The following is a 12,053-nucleotide window of genomic DNA, read 5'->3' as shown; positions in this document are numbered from 1 at the left end:
TTTTGCCTTATTTGGGATCACTTTTTTGATAGAGGAATGTGTTTTGAAGCCTAATGCACACAATTACTTGTAGTGATTTGCTCTGCTGTGTGTTCATTTCTATGGAGAAGGGAGGAAAAAGTTGGATGGGAGACCTTTTAGAGTAGCTTTATGTGATGTAAATACGATAGCCCTCAGCTGAGGAAATCCAACCATGCTGATCATGTTTTTCCCAATATAAGTTGGGCTAGATGGTTGGAAAATAGTTAAGCTGTTCAAGGAACATCCAATGTCATTACATACATTCACCTCTCTGGCCCTGTGGACCATTTCATTAGTTTCTATAATTCACAAATGATCAGTCAACTGCTCAAGATTTTGAATAAAGTGCTAAAGAGCAAAGCATGATCTAACTATGCTGCCTGCTGCAAAAAAAAAAAAAAAAACATATCATATGTGCATGTAAATACCAGTGATCAAACAATTGAGGTATTATGTTAGCAAGTGCCTGTATTGTTGATGGAGCAGTATATAAAGTGCTGCACAGTGCATAGAAGTTGAACTGCTCAACTAAGAACCGTGATTTCAATTATCGGATCTACATGGAGTGTTGCCGTCTGGCTACCAAGTACCCCTTCCAAATCTCTACATGTTTTGCTGGGCTTAAAGGGGAACTTCAGCCTAAACAAACATACTGTTATTAAGTTACATTAGTTATGTTAATTAAAATAGATAGGTAATATAATCTCTTACCCACCCTCTTACCCACAAATGTTTATGATTTTATGGGGGCAGCCATCTTTTTGGGTGAAAGGAGGTGACAGGAACCATGAGACACAGTTCCAACTGTCCTGTGTCCTGATCACCCTTCCCAGCTGCATGCGCTAGGCTTCAAATCTCAAATTCAAAATAAATTAAAAAAAAACAGTTTTGCACCAAAATAGAACAACAACTTCAGAAATCCCATCATGCTTTGCACAGTATCAGGGGAAAAATGCCTGGGTAGTTTTCTTCTGTGCAGCTAAAATTGAGGCTTGGGTAAGAAAAAAAAGTTCTGATGCTGTGAAACTGTTACAGAAACACCAAGTCTTTTCAGTGCTGCTAAATAGATGTTTAGTCTGGAGGTTGACTTTAATACCAGCTTCGAATATAAGGGGACTAATAACAACACGGCACAGATCCAGACATTTCCCTTCTCACCTCTAGGGTTATATGTTATGTGTGACCTGCCCCATGCAGTGACTCTGAGCATGGTTAAAAATGGGTTTGGCCATAGAATGAGCAACATTTTTCATTAATATTCTACATTCTAAGAGCCCCTCACATGTACACTCCTCCTCCTTGCAACCTATTCTATTGCCCTCATAACATTTTCAAGTTATCATGTGCCTCCCATTTAATTTAGTGAGCATGTGTATGTCATTTAATTTTAATGTTTTTATGCTCTTGATTAAATCTGTTGGCATTCTGTGTCCATCATTTAATTTTAATGTCTTTATGGGTAACACGGAATGTCATTAGAACACACCTGCATAACCTTCTATGCCTATCACTGCAAGCCTCCACAACTGCTGACTTGTCTGTATTCGCTCCAGGACAACTGAGCTGGTTATGCGAGTCAAAAGTAAATGTACAGTCTATGATAGCGCCTTCCCCTGACAAGGGGAAGGCGCTATCCACCACTGAATGGGCGACGGGGAAGGCGCTATCCACCACTGAATGGGCGACCACTCTTTATCCTTTGGCCATTCCATGTAACTTTAGGCTTGTTGAGAAAGCTATAGGTAACTGAAAAGTGATGTCTGTTCACAGTCTCAATCTGAAGAGTGGAGTAGGTGCAGCACTGTATTGTGCCTGAAAGTTGAAAGGCTCAGGAGACAAGTGGTCAGTCACACAACATTTCAGTCAACAATCAATTTTATTGAAGAAGCCAAGTGTTTAGGTGAGTATAATTTCTACTTGTGGGAAGCCCAGGGGCTTGGGTCAGAGCTGCTGTAAACCTTTTTGCCAGATGCTGTGCTTTAAGAATATTGTTAGGCCTGAAAGAGTCTCTTCTGTGTTTTCAGCTAGAATCTCTTAGAACAAAACTAAAATCTGTTTTCCAAAATAAACAATATATACGGCATGTACCCCTTTCAGAATCATTGGCCCAAAATGTGGAGATCACATGTGCAGACTTTACTGGCTGCTTCTGTACTTCAGGCAAATGACACAGAAAATACTGAAGCCAAAGGATTACCCTGACAGCCTATTAAAGGGCAACTGAAGTGAGAGGTATATGAAGGCTGACATATTTATTTCCTTTTTAAGCAATACCAGTTGCCCGGCTATCCTGCTGATCCTCTGCCTCTAATACTTTCAGCCATAAACCTTGAACAAGCGTGCAGCGGATCAGATATTTCTGACATTATTGTCAGATCTGACAAGATTAGCTGCATGCTTGTTTCTGGTGTTGTTCAGACACTACTGTAGCCAAATAGACCAGCAGGGCTGCCAGGCAACTGGTATTGTTTAAAAGGAAATAAATATGGCAGCCTCCATATGCCTCTCTCTTCAGTTTTCCTTTAAATAGCATCTTTTTGGAGGTCAGCAATGAAGCCTTCCTACCTCTCTCAGGCCAGGTTGCCGTGACGAACACGATCTAAGGGGAATATATATAATCAAAGCTATATTAATAAAGATATCAAATATTTTTTGCTATATTCTATGCAAATCATTGAAGACAAATATAATTCATATGCCAAACAAAATGAGAGAAGTAATTGCTTGTATTTTTCAATAAATATTATTGTCAGTTGATTTATTATTTCAACTCCATGAGGAATTGTCACTTATCTACGGTAATGTCCACATGTCTAAAGTTCATTTATTGGCATATTTTTGTTTCCATAAACTGCTGTAACGCATTAAAAGGGGATACAAAATATCAAAATTTAGGCTGATTGGTCATGAAACCAACAACCGTATTTAATATAATGACAATTACAATTCTAACAAAGTGGAATTTCTGCATTCAGTATAAATGACCATTCCAGATCACTTCTAGGTTTTGTATGTTACACCTTCACATTGACTCTAGCCTAAGCATGCACCCCTTGTGTATAGTCCCAAAGCTAACAGTGGTATGGATCAACATTGCATATGTTTGTTTGAAAAGATCTACTATGAAAATTAAAAACTTTTAACTCATTTTTTTGATGTCCATCTTTATTTCCACACATAAATGTTATAGCGAGACGATAAATGATAATGGTGGAGTGTTGTTTCTATATATGTGGGGCGTGAGCTTTCATACGTTTTTATTATGAAAATATTATAGTAAAAGGTTAACATGTTTATTTTTTCTTATTTGTGTGAAAGTGTTAACTTATTTATTTAAATATTTATATAGCACTGACATATTACGCAGTGCTGTACAAAGTATACTGTCTTGTCACTTACTGTCCCTCAGAGGGGCTCACAATCTAGTCCCTACCATAGTCATATGTCTGAATCGTGTAGTGCATGTATCAGAGTCTAGGGCCAACTTTTAAGGAGAAGCCAATTAACTTATCTGTATGTTTTTGGGATGTGGGAGGAAACTGGAGTGACCGGAAGAAATCCACACAGACACTGTGAGAACATACAAACTCCTTGCAGATGTTGTTGACCTGGCTGGGATTCGAACTGGGGACCCAGCGCTGCAAGGCAAGAGTGCTAACCACTACGCCACCATGCAGCCCACTTTACGTGATCAGAATGGTGGAAAGGGGCTGGATAAGTTAAATACGGTAGTAACCTGTCAACCGAAAACAATGAGTACAGTATTTTTCATCATATAAGACGCTCCGGACTATAAGACACACCTAAGTTTTTAGAGGCCAAAAAAATATACTAAACCTGGTATTTCCATGGTCCAGGAGCATCTTGTAGATGTTCTACCCCAATTATTGTGCCCGCCCCCCCCTTGTACCTCGTGTTTTCATGTGTCTCCTTCTGTCCCCCATGTATGTCCTTCTGTCTCCAGCTCCCGGTGTTCTCCTCCTCTACCCTGTGTATAATTATAAACATCAGCAGCACAGCTCACCTCATCCATCGGCTCCAGCAGGGATCAGAGATCTCTCCTTTCCCTCCATGTTTCCCTAGTTCTGGCTTCTGATGATTGCGACATCAGCAGAAGCCGGCACTGGGGGAGCAGTGAGAGAAGAGAGGTCTCTGATCGCTGCTGGAGCCGATTGATGAGATGTGCCATGCTGCCGCTGTTTATAATAATACACGGGAGCGGGGGACAAAAGGACACACATAGGGACAATGCAGGGGCTCCCTGTATTTGGCATATAAAATGCAGTGACCTTCTCTCCCCATTTTTGGGGGACAAAAAGTGTCTTATATGGTGAAAATATGGTAACTCTCTTTCGCTAGATCGAAGCCCACAGAAAGGCTTATCTTATCGATAAGGCTCCTTTCACACTATGTCCATTGTCTTGGTGCAACAGACAATATAATTGCATTGAAACAAGATGCAATAATATTACAATGGAAACTGAGTAGATTTAGCACACATGCAATGTGGCGGAATCTTTGTCAAATGATTTGCTAAGACCGATTTGCCCCTGGCACTTCGAAGTATCCAACCAGTGATTCAATAAGTGACCAGGATCATCAATTAAAAGCTTTTATTAGAAAATGTTAAACGTTCATGACACAGTCACAACTGACGTTTGTGTCATGAACTTTTAATATTTCTAACAATAGAGCTTTTGACTGATGGTGCTGACATCTTAACGAATCATTGTATTTCAATGGGGAATTTCACACTACCATGTTTGTGGTGCAACAAATTTTGTCGGGATAAAATACTGCATGGACTGTATGCTGCACTGTATGGGCTCGTTTCCACTAGTGCGGCGTGCGTCTCGCACTGAGCGGGTGGGCGGGATCGCAGGCGAATCCCATGAGCCGTGCCATGCACGGCTATGGGAATCGCAGCCTCCGCCGCAAATTCTGTAGGGGGTTCGGCCGAATCGCTACTGCAAGCGATTCGGCCGGCGGCGTCGTTATCCCCTATGGCAGAGTTTCCCCGCGCAATTTGCCTGCGGGGAAACTGCGGATTTGCGGCCGTTTCCGCGAGAGTGAAAACGGGCCCTAAGGCTACTTACACACCAGGACGATGCGTTTAGGGGACGTTATAGGGCACATAACGTGCCCCTAACGCAACGCCTGGTGGTGTTGGAGCAGGACGCTTCCAAGAGCCGCGTTACAAGCAGCTCTTGGTGCACCTGCTCTGTCAAAGGCGCTGTGGAGACCACGTGAGCGGAGTTCTCCGCATCACGTGGTCCCGCCAGCCAATCAGCGGCCGCTCCAAAGAGTAAACACTGCAAGTGCAATGAATGCCAAGTAGCATGTGCCTGGCTACGTAGCGGCCTCTCCCCGGATCCTCTCCGCCCCTAAAATAAAAAAAACACCTGTACTGAGCATGTGCAAACAGTCTAACGCGGCTTAGCCGCGTATAAAGTACTGCATGCAGTACGTTGATCTTGACGTGAAGCGTTACTGTGTAACGCAACATGGGCACTGTGAACACCCTATTGATTTTTCATTGCTGTGCGGTGGGGGTGCGTTACACGCTGCTCTAACGTGCGCCTGTAACGTCCCACTGTGAAAGCAGCCTAAGTGTTGCACTCCATTGAAAATGTGTGATATGTCATTTCAACACTGTTGCTAAGCGATCATATTTCTGAAGCTGCATAGCAAGCAGCGAAGCAACGTATATAATGTTAATGTAGCCTAATGTTAGGTACACACCATACAATTTTCTGGCGGATTTACCTGCCAGGTCGATTTCCAACATGTCTGATCTGAATTTTTTTTTTTTTATAACTTTCCAATCAATTCTTAATTGTTTAATTGTTTTTTTGATCGATTTTCATAAAACTGAACGAAAATCGATTAAAAAAAGATAAAAAATTTTTTTAAAATCGATTGGAAAATTAAAAAAAAAATCAATCAAAATTCAGATCAGACATGTTGGAAATAATCGATCTGGCCGATAAATCTACCAGAAAATTGGATGGTGTGTACCTAGCTTAAAGGAGAACTGTAGTGAGAGATGTATATGGAGGCTGCCATATTGATTTCCTTTTAAGCAATACCAGTTTCTTGGCTATCCTGCTGATCCTCTGCCTCTAATACTTTTTGCCCTAGACCCTGAACAAGCATGTAGCAGATCAGGTGTTCCTGACATTTTTGTCAGATCTGCCAAGATTAGCTGCATGCTTGTTTCTGGTGCGAGTCTGCAGGCAGATAGCTCAGCAGGGCTGCCAGGTAACTGATATTGCTTAAAAGGAAATCAATATGGCAGCCTCCATATCCCTCTCACTACAGTTCTCCTATAAGGATTGAAGATTACCACTAAGAGGATGCGGGCTCCAATGAATGAATGTTGACCTAGCTGGAGGCCCTTTCAGTTACTCCTTTGCTTGCCAACTGGAGACAATGACGCTCACGTCAACAAAGACGTCTTTTGAGTGAATGAGAAAACTAGCTTTCTCCTTTTTTCCATTACACATGACTGAACAGCTAAGTGAATTATGACTAGTATGTGTTACTTACTGTATTTAATTTGGACCTGAACTCATAACTTCCTCTCTGCTCTAAAAGATACACAATAGAATAATAACCTTTAAACAAAAAAAAAGCATTTATTTGTTACAGCTGATACAAATTCTAAAATAAATCTGCACAGTTTATACTTCCTGATTCATAGCAGCAGACATATTGTTTACATCCTGTGCTTTCAAATGAGCTTATCTGCCATCGCAGTCATGGGGAGAATTCAAATTTCAACTTGCGATTAGACACAGATGAGGGGTAACTAGACAGGCTAAACTCTCTAAATACATACAGGGTACATTTCTCTCTGTTTTCCTTCTGTACTGTGCAAGAGTTCAGGTCCACTTTAATAAATGGTTTTCAGTGAATAAGATATTTTGCTAATTTCTTGATGAACCTTTTCCTGAATGATCTGTGGGTGAGCATTTTGTAGTATAGAGGTACAGTACTTGTTCACATATCTAGACGTTTATAGTTTCCTTCAGTTTCTTTGCTTGAAATTAATTTTCTTAGACATTTGGGGTGCTTATCTTGGTGATCATCTCACTCAAAGCATTAAGGTAGCCATACACTGGTCGATTTGCCATCAGATTCGACCAACAGATAGATCCCTCTCTGATCGAATCTGATCAGAGAGGGATCGTATGGCTGCCTTTACTGCAAACAGATTGTGAACCGATTTCAGCCTGAAACCATTCACAATCTGTGGTGGTGGTGGTGCTGCCGCCGCTCCCCCCGCCCGCATACATTACCTGCTCCGCCGGTGCGACTCCAGTCCCCAGGTCTCCGCTGTCTTCTCCGCTCTGGTCTGGTCTCCGGGTCCGGCATGCTTCACTTCTTCTTGCCCGGCAGGAAGTTTAAACAGTATCCGCTCTGGTCTGGTCTCCGGGTCCGGCATGCTTCACTTCTTCCTGCCCGGCAGGAAGTTTAAACAGTACAGTGCCCTCTACTGTTTAAACTTCCTGCCGGGCAAGAAGAAGTGAAGCATGCCGGACCCGGAGACCAGACCAGAGCGGAGACGGAGCAGCGGTGACCGGGGTGAGTCGCGCCGGCGGAGCAGGTAATGTATTGACACTCTATTTTGTCGGTCGTCAGGCACTTTAACGCCGCTAGCGACGCGCTCCCTACCCGCGGGCGATTGACGGGATCGATCTATTTAGGGACGAAATGGATCGAAATTTGGCGTGTAGCGTGAACTGTGACAGCAGATTCGATCCCAGTGATCGAATCTGCTTTCGATCGGCGGGGAATTGGCCTAGTGTATGGCCAGCTTTACAGTAACCTTTCACTGATAGATGATTTATCATTGTCTGAGAGGCCTCTCTCAAACAAACCACACTGCCCACAAAAACAATTACATCACTTTTTCTTCTCAGTGCAGTGGTAAATCTGATAGTACAGATTCTTTGAAAATTAACAGAGCCAAAAAAAAAGTATTTTAGTACCCACAGGCCACTGCGGTAAAAGTGGCTTAAAGAGACACTGAAGCGAAAAAAAAATTATATTATGATTTGTATGTGTAGTACAGCTAAGAAATAAAACATTAAGATCAGATACATCAGTCTAATTGTTTCCAGTACAGGAAGAAACTCCAGTTGTTATCTCTATGAAAAAAAGCCATTAAGCTCTACTACTTTCAAAGTCGTGGAGAGGGCTGTTATCTGACTTTTATTATCTCAACTGTTTTCTTTTTCTCTGCCAGAGGAGAGGTCATTAGTTCACAGACTGCTCTGAAAGAATCATTTTGAATGCTGAGTGTTGTGTAATCTGCACATATTAGAGAATGATGCAATGTTAGAAAAACACTATATACCTGAAAATAAAAATATGTGAACATTCTCTTTGCTGCTAATCTTCTAGTAATTATTCATAGTACAAAACCAATTCATTATATCATATTTTTTTTTCGCTTCAGTGTCTCTTTAAATGAAACATCATCTTAATCAGAGCCGGGACAAGGTCCTCCAGCACCCAAGGCTGAGACACCAAAGTGTGCCCCTCCATCCCTGCCACCCCAGCCATCACGCACTGATTGCTATTAGACTTAGAGGCACCACAGGGCCCAAAACCTCCCCAACACCTTAATATCTAGTTATATGGCTTGCAGCCACTGCCATGTATCCCCTTTTCTTATTTCTTTCTGCTTCAAGCACAATTAGGAATGACAGCTGAATGAATTCTGCGCCCCCTCCTACACTGCGCCCTGAGGCTGGAGCCTCTCCAGCCTATGCCTCGGCTCGGCCCTGATCTTAATTACAGGAGTGCCCCTCTAGAGTAGCCTTATGAACGTGCAGCTTTTCTTCCATCTTGCTTGCAGAACCTTTTCATCTTACTGAGCACCACCCTCCATGTTAATTGCAGCCCTCTCACATTCAGAGTCATTTTCCTGTGAGATCTGCTGCTCAGCTGAGCTCTGGCACAACCCCATCATGTACATAAAAATATGAGCAGCCAGCAGATTTTTATCAGTTATACACTTGGATGAGGATAGATGCTGCATCTATTCAGTCAGCCTCAATTTACTTAACAGTTTAGACTAGTCTACTGATGGTTTTTAGGCTATTGATGGTTTAGTCAGTTGCATCAAAGGGGAATTCACTATTATTAAATGTTTTAGACCTGTTTTTAGACCTGGTCTAACCCATTTGGTAATAAGGTGGGTAAAGCAGAGGAAATGATCAAAAGATGCAATTCACAAACAAGTAGCTATGACTGACATCCTTCTCCTCTGATGAGCTCTCCTCTGGATACAATTAAACTCCTGCACAATGAATTCAAAAGGTTCCATCCTCATGTCTAAAATGCCTCACAGAATTACTTCACCTACAGAAATCTGCTTGTCTAATCTCTGTCAGAAAAAGTGGGCGTAGTTACTCCTTGTTTGCCTTTGTGAATTGTGTAATTACTGAATATTTGTAAGGATTGCATTTATGCATTGCACATGAAACAACATGGTCAATGCACAATATGCAATAATGCAGGAAATATAACTAATGAGGAAAAACTGAGAGATCAAGCCAGGAATAAATGACTAAGGTAATTTATTAACAAATGCAAGGAACATAAATTAGTTGCATGCATAAACCTCATGCACTTTAACATACAAACATGCAAGAATATACAAGTAGTAATATGAGACAATCTCCCTGTAAGCAAGTGCATTAAATGCATACACATGCAATCTGAGATATGCAATACAATCTCCCTGCAAACAAATGTATTCTAAGCATACACTTGCAACCTGAAGTACATACAATTAGCCTACTCTGCATAAGGTAACAATGCAGAGCAACCCAGTGTATATACAAATGTGTTCACACAGACCCCAAACCCAGGATGATATGTGCAAGCAATATACAGATTATATACTATATACAGAATATGCAGTACTAAAGAAAACAAGCAAACGGATAGTCATACAAGCAGAATATAAACTAGGAGATCATACAGTACAAGGTAATCGCTTAGGCAGAGAATCATCACAAGGCAAGCACAGGTCAAAACACGTGTAAGGCAACAATCCGTGACATCTGCTGGTGGAAAGGAGGCAGTTCATGCAAGCAGTCCATAAAGTCACCAGCAGATGTGGATCGTGACAATATTAGACCAGGTCTAAAAACAGGTCTAAAACATTACACCAAACCATCAGTAGACTAAAAATCATCTGTAGACTAGTCTAAACTGCTTAGTGAATTGAGGCCAATTAATGTAGGGAAAAATCCTGCCCACACAAACACAGGTGATACAATTCTTCAAGCAAAATGACAAAAAAATTCTAGCAATTACAGAAGATTTCTAGTAACATACCAGGAAAAAGCAGATTAATATGCAGTTCCAGAAGAACCCCAAAGACTTCAATCAACAATAAGAAGAAATAAAATATTACACTATTCAGTGTAGATTGTTTACTAACATTTATGGAAATGGGTAAGATGGAGGATGGAGATGCAGCAGTAAGGTGAGTGACTGTTTTCAAATACAGTCAACATGTGTGCTAATTAAAGGACCTCTGTCGTAAAATTTTTAAAATGTAAAATATATGTAAACATATACAATTAAGAAGTACATTTCTTCCAAAGTAAAATGAGCCATAAATTACTTTTCTTCTATGTTGCTGTCACTTACAGTAGGTAGTACAAATCTGACAGAACCCACAGGTTTTGGACTAGCCCATCTCCTCCTGAAAGGGTTTACAAGGATTTCTTTATTTTCAAAACGCACTTAGTGAATGGCAGTTGCTCCGTCCAACTGCCAAAAAGAAGCACGGTGAGCAGGGAGGCTGGCGAGCATCTTTATATAAATCTTTTTCAGGGAGTGTCTTTAGAAAGAATAAAGGCCAAGTTGATATCGCCTTCTTACAGGAAACTCATTTTAGGGGGAAAAAAATCCCCTGTTTAGGAAATAAAGAGTACAGATGGGTGTTGAATTTAAGCAAAGAGGAAATCGTCAGGAGTAGCCATTTTAATAAACGCTAATTTGGATCTAGAGGTGGTGAAGTCATACTTTGATAACAAAGCTTGTTTATTAATTTTAGTGGTGAAAATTGATGGCCATGATTTAACTTCGGGTAGTCTATACGCACCAAATTCCGACCAAGTTGATTTTATTTGCAATAGTCTTCAAAAGATTAAAGAACTAGGGAAGGGTCAAATAATAATAGGCGGGGACTTTAACCTGGTTATGGATCCAAAAATAAACAGCTCCAAGGAAGGCTCTGCTATCTCCTCTAGAAACCGGAATAGGCTTTTAAAGATGTTAAACTCAAATAAAATTATTGATATTTGGAGAGTGTTAAACTCTTTTTATTCTAGGGCTTATGATACTAGGGGCCATATGCAATTCACTTTTTCACCTGAGTTTTCTAATAGGTGATATTTTTTAACTTGTCGATAAAATGCCTTTTAAGCCACCAGAAAACAAGAAAATACTCAAAATAATTTTGATAGTACTTTTTCACCTACTTTTTGGTATTTTTGTAGTTGAAAAGTGCTGAAAAGTTATTTTAATCGAAGATGAAAAATTATCTCCTGGGAGAAAAGTCAGGTGAAAAAGTGAATTGCATATGTCCCTAGGTTGGATATGTTTCTTGTTAACCAGGACCAGATACAGGACTTTTTTGATGTTGAGATTGGCATGTTTACATTCTTGGATCATGCCCCGGTGTTTATTACTTTAAAACATAATACTGTACCTACTCAAATATATAAATGGAAGCTTAATAATGAACTGCTTAACGATATAGAGGTTTTAAAGGAATACTTAAGTCTAAAAAAAAAAAAGATATTTACTCACCCGGGGCATCCCTCAGCCCCCTGAAGCTGGATGGTGCCCTCGCAGCCCCGCCCCGATCGTCCTGTCCCCGCCGGCGGCTACTTCCGGGTTCGGCGACAGCCGCCGACAGGCTGGAAACGTGAGTGATTTTCCGCGTTCCCAGCCGCTATACCACCCTCTATGCTGCTATAGCATATATGTTATACGCTATA

The sequence above is a fragment of the Hyperolius riggenbachi genome, chromosome 1 (genome assembly GCF_040937935.1).
Source record: "Hyperolius riggenbachi isolate aHypRig1 chromosome 1, aHypRig1.pri, whole genome shotgun sequence".
Taxonomy (NCBI): domain Eukaryota; kingdom Metazoa; phylum Chordata; class Amphibia; order Anura; family Hyperoliidae; genus Hyperolius; species Hyperolius riggenbachi.
This window is presented reverse-complemented; position numbering follows the sequence as displayed.